The following is a 12,958-nucleotide window of genomic DNA, read 5'->3' on the forward strand; positions in this document are numbered from 1 at the left end:
ATGACCCCCGAACTTCACTCCATCAATTCCCATCTCCTGACCCTGCTTTCCATTAGTCTTCTGAAAATTTGTCAAGAATCCTTCCTGTACAGTTTTCATTAGTTCTGTCATATATGTACAATCAGCTGTGGGCTAATTTATATTTTAGGTCTACTGACTTTTTGGACCTACATAAAACTTTATTCCTCCGCTTTAATAAGAAAGTCAGAATCAATTTCCAGAAATGTTAAGCGGCCACAAAGTAAATACAATGGAAACAAGTCAATGTAATTATATTCTGGCAGACACTGTACCCTTGCAGGGCTCCGTGCCTGAGGCTGTTCTCTGCTTGTTAGAAGAGGGAAACCAGCCAGCATCCAGTGTCAAAGACACACCAGCCACAAACTAAAATTTTCTCCTTGATCCACAACCAGAAGACTGAAAGGCAATTCAAAGAGAATAGCCCTCTCACCACGGGATTCCCATATGACAGTCAAAGCCCCATCTAAGTTATATCAAAAACAACAGTGCCCACAGGGCATCCTGCCCACTGCCCACTTGGCAAGTGTGTGTGGCCAGTGGCAAACAGGTAAGGGTCTGTCCCAGGCACCACCCTCTTCCCTTTACAGCGAAGTGCCACAGCGTTTCCCTGCACACTAAAGACATTAGCTTGTAACACACTGGAAATTTACAAACAGGTCCTACTCCACAGAGAATATGAAAAGCACTGTTGGAGAATCATCTCTGATATCTGCGGGGGGCAGTGTCCACACTCTGGGAAACGGGTCCCGTCATCAGCTTCAGTGCATTTCAGTGTCAGTGAAGTTCATGAGTCTGAATCCAACTGATACTGCACACAGGGCTCGTTCATTCCCTGGCAAACATTCCCCGGGTCCTGGCTTTCCTCTCTTTAGTTCATTAGGCTTTTCTTTAATTCTCTGCTACTCTGCCTTTTGAAATCCACTAAAAAGCATCATCATCATCATTGAATCAGCGCCCATGTACACAGCAATCACCACTGTGCCAGATGTTGACACTGTTTCAAACCTTTAAACATAACAACAACCCTTGAGACAGGCACAATTACTCTCATTTTACGGATGAGGAGGCTATGGCATTGAGGGATAAAGCTGGCTGAGGGCATCGAGCTAATTCGGTATAGGGATCAGGATCACATGACCTCTAGGTCCATGATCCTCACCACTTTGCTCATCCCTTTTCAGTCTTACAACATGAGGCTGCACCTATGAACCAGGCACCTTGCTCGGTGCAAGCTGGCAGTCCTGTCCGTGCGGCTTATCAGAGGGAAAACACACAGGAAAAGTTAGGCACAGGGTGCAGCCCACACCTCATGCCGCGTGAGTGACACAGCCCCTCCCACCACTGTTCAGTGTCTGTGTGTTCACGCCTCCATTCATTCACCCATCCATCCAACATGTAACCCAACAGGACCCTCTGGGGCCCTACCAGGACAGACCCTTCCCGCATGTCTTCCTCTTTAGCTCTTGTCTCAAGTCCCTGGATAACAGTATTTAATACACATCTCCTGAGTTGTTTTTCAGATGCCAAAACCATCACCAAATGGAAGACATTAACCACTTGATGACCATGAGCATGTAGTCCCCAGATCTACTGGCACTGAGGATAATGTTAACTGTGACATCGCTCACCCTGTAACCTATCAACCAATCAGAGAACTGTTCCCAAACTGATCCCACAGCCCGGCCACTTCACCTGGCCTCAAAAAACGCTTTGCTGAAACCCATCGAGGAGTTCAGGCTTTTTGAACATTAGCTGCCTGAACTCCTTGCTTGGCACGTGCAATAAATGCTGTATTTTCCTTCACCACAATCCGGTGCCACCAGACTGGATGTACTTGGTTTGGTAACAAACAGAATCATCGGTGGCCTCCCTCCAAACAGTGGAGGGAACTACAGGCAAGGACCCCACCCTGTGACAAGCACATTCTGGTTGGCACAAACACAACTCACCAGCAGACAAAAGCATCACATAGGCAGGGTGGTGCCTACCTTAAGTGGGGTGGTCAGAGAGGAGGTGACATTTGACCTGAAACCCGCAAAATAATGGGCTGAGTGAGTAACAAGCTGGGGGACATTGTCCTTAGTGAAAGGACAAGAGGAGCAACCATGAGAAATAGTCTGACAAGTTCAAGGAACACGGAAAAAAAAAAAAGCTAAACGGGCAAGAAGGCTGTGCAAAGCAGGGAGAGAAGCAAGAAAACACTTGGGTGGCACCAACCATGAGCCTGGAGTTGCACTGTCTTTCATCCTTGACTTGAAGGACAGCCTAGGGGGTGGGTACTTCCAGCATCACTAGTTTACAGAGGAAGCAAATGAGGAAGGAAGTCTCAAAGCTAGCATGCAGGGAGTGGGTTCAAGCCCAGGCAGCCTAGGGTTCCAATTCCACACTCCCAACCAGGGCCTCATGGTCACTGCTCACGGGATGGAGGATGTGGTGCCTGAGGGAGGCAGGTCTCGGATGTCATGTTGGGGGTTTGGGCTTTATCCAAGGGTACTGGGGCTTCTCTGGTGGCTCAGATGGTAAAGAATCTGCCTGCAATGGAGGAGACCCAGATTCAACCCCTGGGTCATGAAGATCCCCTAAGAAGGAAATGACAAGCCACTCCAGTATTCTTGCCTGGGAAATCCCATGGACAGAGGAGCCTGGTGGGCTACAGGCAAAGAGTCGGACAAGACTGAGTGAGAAACACTCTATTACTAGAGTTAATGGGAAACAGAGTGGGACAAGATCTATTGGCACTTTGAGAGTCTCTCTGGCTGGACATGGAACAACAGACTGGTTCCAAATAGGAAAAGGAGTACATCAAGGCTGTATATTGTCACCCTGCTTATTTAAGTTATATCCAGAGTACATCATGAGAAACGCTGAGCTGGAGGAAGCACAAGCTGGAATCAAGATTGCCGGGAGAAATATCAATAACCTCAGATATGCACATGACACCACCCTTATGGCAGAAAATGAAGAAGAACTAAAAAGCCTCTTGATGAAAGTGAAAGAGGAGAGTGAAAAAGTTAGCTTAAAGCTCAACATTCAGAAAACTAAGATCATGGCATCTGGTCCCATCACTTCATGGGAAATAGATGGGGAAACAGTGGAAACAATGGCTGACTTTATTTTTCTGGGCTCCAAAATCACTGCAGATGTGATTGCAGCCATGAAATTAAAAGACGCTTAGTCCTTGGAAGGAAAGTTATGACCAACCTAGACAGCATATTAAAAAGCAGAGACATTACTTTGCCAACAAAGGTTGGTCTAGTCAAGGCTATGGTTTTTCCAGCGGTCATGTATGGATGTGAGAGTTGGACTGTGAAGAAAGCTGAGTGACAAAGAATTGATGGTTTTGAACTGTGGGGTTGGAGAAGACTCTTTAGCGTCCCTTGGACTGCAAGGAGATCCAACCAGTCCATCCTAAAGGAGATCAGTCCTGGGTGTTCATTGGAAGGATTGATGTTGAAGCTGAAACTCCAATACTTTAGCCACCTGATGCGAAGAGCTGACTCATTTGAAAAGATTCTGATGCTGGGAAAGATTGAGGGCAGGAAGAGAAGGGGACAACAGAGGATGAGATTGTTGGATGGCATCACCGACTCAATAGACATGGGTTTGGATAGACTCCAGGAGTTGGTGATGAACAGGGAGGCCTGGCGTGCTGTGGTTCATGGGGTCACAAAGAGCCAGACATGACCAAGCAACTGAACTGACCTGGCTTCCCCAGAGGCAAGCGCAGAAGCAGAGAGACCACCAGAAGCCAAGTGACAGTGGGTTGGAACTGGATGGTGGCAGAGGGGCCATAAAGGGGGCAGAGGTAGAAGTGGTGGGTCAAGATTTCATGCATCACGGGGGCCTGGCTACAAAGGCAGGATTGGGAAAGCAGAGAGGATGTTCCAGCTAAGACAGGGGCTGGACCTGGGGGCCAAGTTGGGCTCAGTGACCTTGAGTCAGACAGCTTGCTTCAGTGGAAGATACCTTCATCTGACCACCCGTCCACCCATTTAGCATTTCAGAGCCTGACCAGGGCTGGGAGTGATGTGACAGCAGGTCAGCAGGTGTGACCCTTCAGGCGCTCCCCACCCAGGGAAGGAGTCTTGCAGGAGAGGTTGCAGAGGCAAAACTACACAGACGCACAACAGGCAGGACCTCAGGGGCCCAGAAGCCCTGCTATCATGGAGAAAAGCCTCATTCAGCTCACATACTACCTGTGATGGTGAACTCCTCTCTCACCGTCAGCCAAACAGCACAGACAGTTCCCATCTTCCTCTGCCTGCCTCCAGACCACCCGTAATGAGAAGACTCTGCAGGTGCCCTCAGCACAGAAGTCAGCTCCAGATCAGGACAGCACCCTACCCTGAGGCAAGCACCTGGCCCATGTGCTTGTCCAGCTCTCTGCGGCTTCTTTGTGAAGCAGAAAAGGTCACCCATGGCACTGGAGGTAAGCCTGCACTGTGAAGAAGAGACCACAAGAAACAGGAAAAAAAGAAAAACCGCAGAAGAAAGAGATGAGTCAGGAAGCGGATGATTTAATTTAAAAACACAAACGCCAGTGAGGATTCTCACAGTGAAAGCGTGTGCTCTAAGGGAATGGAAAGCTGTCTGCTGTACTACCCCCACCACTGCATGTCCCGGGCCACCTTCTGCAACCAGGACTGACAAGTCCCACCCTCTTTTTTAGGATTATTATCTCCCAAGCCTGTTGATAAACAGCCACAGTCCTTCTCAGTATTCTTGCAAATTCCAGTCTGCCAAAGTCCTTTAGAAAACATAGCGTCTCAAAGGAACTCAACCTTGAGCAGAGGGTCAAGGTGGACCCCAAGCTCCATTACTATATACAATCTCCATTTATCAGCTGCTCAGCTCAGCAAGATCCAGGCACAGATATGAGGGTGATAAGGTGGTTTTAGGGGCTCAGGGACCTGAGGCAAAGTCACAGAAGTTAGTCCCTTTTCAATTATCCTCTACACTTCCAGACAACATTAAGGGAGAACCTTAGTTTCGTGCTAAGATGATGCTGACTCCCCCAGACCCTTGCAGATCTTGGTGTTTTAACAAGCAGAGAGGGTCCCTTGGGTCAGAAACCTTAGTGGGAGACCATGAATGTGTGTGCTAAGTCATTTCAGTTGTGTCCAACTCTTTGTGACCCTATGGACAGTAGCCCACTAGGCTCCTCTGTCCGTGGGACTCTCCAGGCAAGAATACTGGAATGGGTTGCCATGGCCTCCTCCAGGGATCAAACCCACATCTCTCATGCCTCCTGCATTGGCAGGTGGGTTCTTTACCACTAGCACCACCTGAGAAGCCCCAAAGGGAGACCATGTCTAACTAAATGTTATTTTATATTCATTGTTTAACTTTTATGGTTAACTTTTATCAAAAGCAAGTGATACTGGTTTTCCACTTGAAGTCACAGCAAAAGATTTCATTTTAAAGTGGGTTTTAGATAAAAACACACTTTCTTTTAATAAAAATTAAAAGAAAATATTCAGCAAAGTCACTAAAGGTGGCAGATGTGTGGGTTGAGGAGGGCGCATCAGAGCACACGGTGTCTGTCTGTCTGCCGCATCTGTGATGTAGAGCCGCCGCTCAGCCCTTTGCTGGATGCCGGCTCAGGCCACCAGGCGCCACTTGCCGTGTCCACGTGGTGTCCCACTCATGCCTCAAGTGAACTTCTCTTTCCCCATAGCCTGCTCCTTCCCGAGCTGTCCCCTCCCAGGCCAGGAAGGGAACTGCATCCTTCTGATTCTCAGGACAAAACCCGAGGGTCACCATCAGTCGGCACTGTCCCCCTCTTCCTGATCCGTCTCCCGATTGATCCTATTGGCTGCCCCTCTACCTGTGCCCACTGCCCCCACAGTACTCAGTCACCACCATCTCGGCCTGGACCACCGCAGTGACCTCTAAATTGGTGTGCCACCCTGACACCTGCCTGTCCTCACTCAGGGGCCTGGGGTTCCCCGAAATCCTATGTCCAGTCTCTAGTCTCTGGGTTTTAAACCCTCCAATGGCTCCTGCCATACTGGGTGCAAAACCCAAATTCCTGGTAGCCCCCTCCCACAACCTGTCCAGCTCTCTCCTGCTGCTCCCTGACCCTCCAGGGGCTCCCACTGGGGGCCTTTCCCCTGAAGCCTCTGCCCCCTCATCTGATGGCTCATTTCCTCCCTTCCTTATAGTGCTGGCTCCAGTGTCACCTCCTCAGTGAGGCCCACCCTGATGCTCCATTCAAACGCTCAGCTGTGCCGCAGGTTGGCTTCCCTCCCCCTGACCTCCCTCCCCCTGGCCTCCCTCCCCTTGCAGGCAGGGTGATTCCCTACTGATGATGGGTACCAGCTGCTGCTGATCTCCCCATTGGACGCCAGGCCCCAGGACCAGCTAACATGCCTGCTCTGCTCACTGACGTCCCCACAGCCAGAACAGTGCCCACACTCTAGGGCGACAGACAGCAGCTCAGCTCAACGAAGAGACCTGATTCCTATCCGTGTCTGTTCCTAGTGGCACCTGGGCTTTGTGAATCCAACTGGGGACTTGAAGTTTATCAACATTAAACTTCTCCATGTTGGCTCAGCCTCCCAAGTGGCCTGTTGAGATGTGTGTTTGACAGTTTGACGCTTAGTCACACTGCTAATGCTTTTATCAATTCCATCATCTACCCAATTGTTAACCTGCCAGGTTGTTAAGGCAAATATTGATGGTTCACAACTTAGGAGACAGCCCTGTGGCATTCCTCCAGAGAACTGGGGGTCATTACTATTGCAGTTATCAAAATGTTTTACCATTTTTTTGAATATAGCAAAAGGTAGAGAAAAATAGTAAAATGGACAATTACATATACACCACTGAGACTCCAAAATTGTTACATCTTGCTGCATATCCTTTGAGTGTGTGCGTGTCTGTGTGTGTGTCTGACCTCCACCCAGAGAGCGACCTCATAGGAAAAATCACAGGTCAGCAAACTTTTTGCAATAGGCCAGATAGCAAATATTTTCAGCTGAATGGGCCTATGGTCTCTACCTTTTTGCCTTTTTATATTGTTTTAAAAAGCAGAGACATCACTTTGCCCACAAAGGTCTGTCTAATCAAAGCTATGGTTTTTCCAGCAGTCATGTACAAATGTGAAAGTTGGACCATAAAGAAGACTGAGTGCCAAAGAACTGATGCTTTTGAACCGTGGTGCTGGAGGAGAGTCTTGAGAGTCCCTTAGACAGTAAGGAGATCAAACCAGTCAATCCTAAAGGAAATCAACCCTGAATATTCACTGAAAGGACTGATGCTGAAGCTGAAGCTCCAATACTTTGGTCACTGGATGTGAAGAGATGACTAATTGGAAAAGACCCTGATGCTGGGAAAGACTGAAGACCCTGATGCTGGAAAAGATTGAAGGCAGGAGAAGGAGGGGACAACAGAGGATGAGACGGTTGGATGGCATCACCGACTCAATGGATGTAAGTTTGAGCAAACTCCGTGAGACAGTGAAGAACAGGGAAGCCTGGTGTGCTGCAGTCCATGGGGTCACAGAGTCGGAAAAGACTGAGCACTTGAGCAACACGGTGTCTGTCTACTACTCCTGTTCAGAGGTTCACATGAATTACTTGCTGGGGACGCAGCCCTGGGCAGTTTGCCTCCAAGCCCAGAGGCTTAGCACTCAGTCACCCTGCCTGGAGGGAGTGAGTAACCAGGCCTGAGGGTGGGCAGGAGAGGCCAGAACACACTAGAAGACCCCCTCACCCTGCTCTGCTCTCTCCACCACACTGTTGGGGAAGATTGTGTGTTTGGGGTCAATGGGCTCATGATCAGGATGAGGGCAACTTCCTTAAGCTTTGAAACCTCAGTTTGCCCATCTGTGAAATGGCAGCAATGGTAGGACCATCCTCCCAGGCCCTGGTGAGGATAAGGGGAGATGTGCAAAGGGCTGGCATGTGATGTGTGCTCCCCGAGGGTGCTGCCAGGAAGTCACAGGTGAGCTGTTTGTTTACCATGGTGAAACTGAACAATTCTGGATTCCTATTGTGCTACTTATTTGGATCAGGAGCCATGTGGGGGAACGGAGGAGAGAAACAAGGACAGAAGGGAGCTCGAGGAAGGGAGGAAGCAGACAATCCTCAGGGCCAGGGGGCAGTGACCCCGCCCCCCCGGGGCCCATGGTCAGCACCCTGCAGCCTTCACTGCATGCTCCCTTCTGTTCTGGAACTTTCTCCAGCTATTGCTAATTCCACCCATCTCTTTGTCCCCAGTCAGCTTCTAGGAGCTTTTCCCCACAGTGTCACAGGCCCTGAGCATATGGAATTCTCCTGTTAACAACCAGGGTTAAACCACAGGGGCACAACTGCAGTAGGAAGCTTATAAGTCAGGGCAGAATCGACATCTCTGAGCCGAGCTCAGGAAGGACATTTATACCAGCGCCAGTAAGACAGCCCGGAAGAGAAACGAACCAGGGGAGCAATGGTGTCCCAGGGACTAACTGTGACAACAGAGCTGCATGTGTGTGCACACACATGCCTGACACATCCACAGCAACTGAGCTCTAAACCCACCGTGGTGCACGTGCAAGAAAAGACTAAGGAACCCTCAGTCCTACTATGGTTCCCAATGTGTTAATATGATTTTTTTGCTCTTGCAGAAAAGTGGTAAGAGTATATAACAAACACCCTCCAGGTTCAGCAACAGTTAATATCTTGCTCTATGTATTTCATATATTCCTACACACATACTTCTCTTATAGACCATGGGCCCTGTTCAACCATCTTAGAAGTAAGTTTTCTAAAATCGTGACACTTCACTTCTAAACAGTTCCGTCTTCAGCCCCCTAAAGCAAGGGTTCCCAACCTCCAGGATCTAATGCCCAATGATCTGAGGTGGAGTTGATGTAATAATAGAAGTAAAGTGCACAATAAATGTAATGCTCTCAAATCATCTGAAAACCATCCCCTCAATCTGGTGTGTGGAGAAATTGCCTTCCATGAAACCAGTCCCTGGTGCCAAAAAGGTTGGGGACTGCTGCCCTAAAGTAATGTCACATCGAACCAATTCCCTGGATCACGTAATACTCAGCCCCTTTATCAAATAAAAATTTTCTCTAAACTTGGCATTTCTTTTTCAACTGAGTTCATCTTCATCCATGTAGACAGGATATAAACCAAGAGAAGTCACCCACTCTGCTGTCTGAACATTTTCTAAAATGGTTCTAAAATCAGGCCTCTTCTCCCCACTCTAATTACTCCCTGACCTTCACTGTGATTCTACAGCAGTGGTTCTAAGAGTGGCTCTGACCAGCAGCATCACCTGGGAACGCACTAGAAACGGAAACCCTTGCAGTCACCCCAGACCTGCCCCAGAGCCGCTGAATCAGAAACTCTGCAGGTGGGGCTGCAATGGCTGGTGTGACAAGCCCTGCCCCCTCTCTGGGGAATTCGGATGCAGGTTCACAAACTCTGAACCACTGCTCCCTGCTCTCTGAGCTAACATCTCAAAGAATACTTCCTCCCCTCTGGTACTCACTGTGTCGGCTGGGAAATTAACAAAGAAATAAAATAATTGGTTAGATTTTATTTTGCATGTATCTTTAGAAGTAAATGGGTAATACCTTAACCTCCTGCCTAAGTAATAACAATGTGATATGATCAGGCAAAGACTATTCCTGCCCCACAAAAAAACAGACTGCAAAACATACTAAGCTCTGCAAGTAGATGGGGTTCAGCTGTGACATGTCAAATTATGTCAAGATGCAGTGAAGAAAGAGAGCTAAAAATAGCACCACCAGGCTGAGCAGAAAGGGTTCTGGTTCATCAACTCCAGGACCAGAAAGAAAAACATCCTCTGGCCACGCCTCAGGTCCTTGGAGGCCCCGGACAGAGGCCTGTCCATATGCCACGTACCCTCATGCCCACAGCTACATGGGTGCAAAGGGGAGGACTCCAAGGGAGGCAGGAGTGAGCAGGTTGCTCCAACGATGATATTTTATAGTTTAAAAATAGAACGTTCTATGCGTGCAAGGTATGAACAGTCACCCCACAAGCAAAACTATCGCCTTATGTAATAACAACAATGTAATTAACAATCCTGTAAGTCATAGGCTGTGAAATCGATCGCAAAGACTCAGGGCTCAATTGCTTGGCAACCAAAGAGTTAATACCAAATAATAATAATAATAACCAAGGGAAAAAAGTCTAAATCTATTCCATGTAGACAGAGAACTCAAACTGCAAGCTGCCCATGGGTATGGCTCTGGATAGAAGGTCATTTATGGTAAGGAAATAGTACATTGTCATGAGAGCTTCTTCTGTTAGCTCGCCTGGAAAAAGTTGTGAAATTAAACAGCAGCAGTTTTGCAGCGTGTCTGCTTTTCCGGGAATGTTCGCTTCTTGGAGAGTCACACCGAGGTGACAGCTAAAATGATTGCTCCAGGACAACTGTTCCCTTTCTCTGCTTAATCAAACCATGTACCCTTAATGATTTCTGAATGAACTTCAAGCATGGTGCTTTGGGTTTTTTTTATGATGTGTTATGCTTAGATTTCTGTAAGTGGTTACCATCATTATGAATTTGCATAAATCTGTAATTCATCCTCACAATATAACATGCCAAAGACATCCCACAAAAGGACTGCTACGTTACCATCTTTACCCCACACCCTCTCCCCGTGTGCCCCCCACCTCCACCACATGCCCAGCTAAGAAAAAAAGCAAGCATTTGGGGGATAGGATTTGGCATTCAGAGAACCACCCTCTCCTGGAGAATTTAGGATCTATATCACCATTTCCCTCCGGGCCCAAAAACTTGCTGTTTAGAAAGACAGTACGGAATGATGATCGGGAGCCACCTTTGCTTCCAAAAACTTCCCACGACCCACATTAACACTGAGAACTAGCCTTCCCATCTCCCTCTTTGGCCCCAACTCCAGACAACTAACCTCACTGGCAAGCCATTTTTCTGAACCCCCCAATACAAAAATGGTGCTCAGTGCAAACTCACAGAAAAGCAGGCTCCTCCCCATCCCCCACCTCCCAAGCAGTGATTCTGTGGAGGAGATTCCAAGGGATAATGACTTCTGCGGGTGCAACATTTTTTTCCAGATGCTAAACGAAGCTTTAAACCTCCATGGTTGGGAACTTCCCCTACTTTGAATTTCGACAAAACCCAGCTGTAGAAGAGGACCCGGTGCAGTCAAAATGCACATCGATTTCAATCTATTATTTCCTGGAAATTATCTTACAAGTTGGAGATGAAAAGGCATCCAGGTGAAATTTTTATTTTTAGCCCAGAAGTAATAGGTTAAAATAGCATTGCTGTGGCAACAATAGACTCTTTTTCTGGTCTCTGTGGCTGGAGGGCAGGACAGCTGGCTAATTCTGGCCTGACCCACCAGAAGCATAAGATGCATAAAAATGACCTATCTGTGGGGAGCAGGGCACACCCACCCCTCACCCTAGACTTCCAATTTGACCATTTGATTCAAAAGGTTGGAGGGTGGGGGTGGGGAGGGGAACTCTTCCCCCTTTGACTGGGCCTGCTGCTGTTCTCATTTGCAAAGTCTGCCTTTAAGAGGCCTCCCCCCAAAAAAAGACACCCACTGCCCTCCCTCCGTGGTGGTGTCTGGGGAATCCTACTCACCTTATGGTCAAAGAATGGTAGGGAATTAAGGCCCTCATCCTCCCAGGAAACTCTGCCTCCCCGCTGGCGCCCAGATCCCCGTCTCCCCAAACCTCCCTCCGAGGGAGTGGCTGGCAAACAGCCCTGCAGCGTTCAGGACTAGCTCAGTTCCCCGAAAAAACCTCCAACCCGGAGCAGCACTGCAATTGTCAGGACGCTCCCGTCTGCCTTTGGGGGCTGAACACCATTATTATCCGTAAAACATTTTTAAATATAGACATTGCAGGAGTGCAGCCGGGGGTGGGGTGAGGAGCACGGCCCAGGGCTGAGAACCAGCCGGGACCAGTCCCTCTTGCTCTGCTTGGTCCCCACGGCTTGTCCCCCTGGCACTGTCAGGAGACTGCCCGGCCGGCGCTGGCCAGAATCTGAAGCAAGCCCCTAAACTGTACTGCTCCAGCCACTGCTCCTGGCCTCAGGCACGGTCAATCAGTTACAGGGGTGCTCTCCCCACCCCCCACTGCTCTCGCTGACCTTGGGGAGAGGGCACCCTGGCTGTGCACAGCCAAGAGGCAGCCGCTGCAGTCTTAGATCAGGAGGCAGCCTGGAGCCAAGCCCAGAGGGACCAGAGTGGGAGAACAGGACTCTGACCTCCAACCTCAGTCCAAGGATGCTGAGGGCAGGACCCCTCTGCACCTTCTATCCCAGGCCTGGGATGGGCAGCAGATAGGTAAGGGGCGCACGTGAAGGCCCAATATCTATTCTGTCTGTACCTGTGTGACTGGCTCAGGGGCTCCGCCCAGCGAGGAGGACCCAGAACAGGGTTACTGGGCCTCAGCACTGTCTGTCGACATCAGGGGCCACACCCTTCTCCACTGTGGGCCGGAGTATCATAGGATGTTTGGTCTCCTGATTCTCATGCTCCACGAGATGCCAGGAGCCCCCAACCCCAGTTCCGACGACTCTCCAGCCACTGTGATATCCCCTGGGGGACAGAACTGCCCCTGGCTGACATTTCTGCTCCAGAGAATGGCAGCTGTGGGTCTGGATCCTGTCCCACCACCTCACAACAGTGTGGACTTAGGAGAGCGACTGTGCTGAGCCTTGGTGCTCTCATCTGCAAAGTGGGGTAACAGGCTGTCCAGCACTCAGTCTAGGGCCAGGAACTGATTAGCGAAGGTCCTGCTATTGGGTCAGCCTCACTGCACCCAGAGGGGCCCAGATCCTTCCTGAGGATGGAGATAAACCCGGGGATGAGAGCTGGATTCTGGAGTGAAGCTGACCCAGGTGCGAGTTCTGCATCCACCACACTGTTGCTGGGGTTTACCCCAGTGTACACCTCCCAGGGCTGTAGTGAGGTGAG

At 49.3% G+C, this 12,958-nt stretch overlaps 1 protein-coding gene across 5 annotated transcripts in view; it reads right to left on the reverse strand.

Moving 5' to 3' along the window:
- PHACTR3 (phosphatase and actin regulator 3) overlaps positions 1-12,958 on the reverse strand; it is a 206,068-nt gene that overhangs the window by 130,550 nt on the left and 62,560 nt on the right. The window contains exon 1 of one of the 5 annotated variants that reach the window (XM_061437010.1): positions 11,620-11,723. The exons of the other annotated variants lie outside the window; for them this stretch is intronic. The gene's annotated coding sequence lies outside the window, so the exon portion shown is untranslated. Of the gene's footprint in view, positions 1-11,619; positions 11,724-12,958 lie in introns of those variants that run through there. 5 annotated transcript variants of the gene reach the window in all.

This window comes from Bos javanicus, chromosome 13 (assembly GCF_032452875.1).
Source record: "Bos javanicus breed banteng chromosome 13, ARS-OSU_banteng_1.0, whole genome shotgun sequence".
Taxonomy (NCBI): Eukaryota; Metazoa; Chordata; class Mammalia; order Artiodactyla; family Bovidae; genus Bos; species Bos javanicus.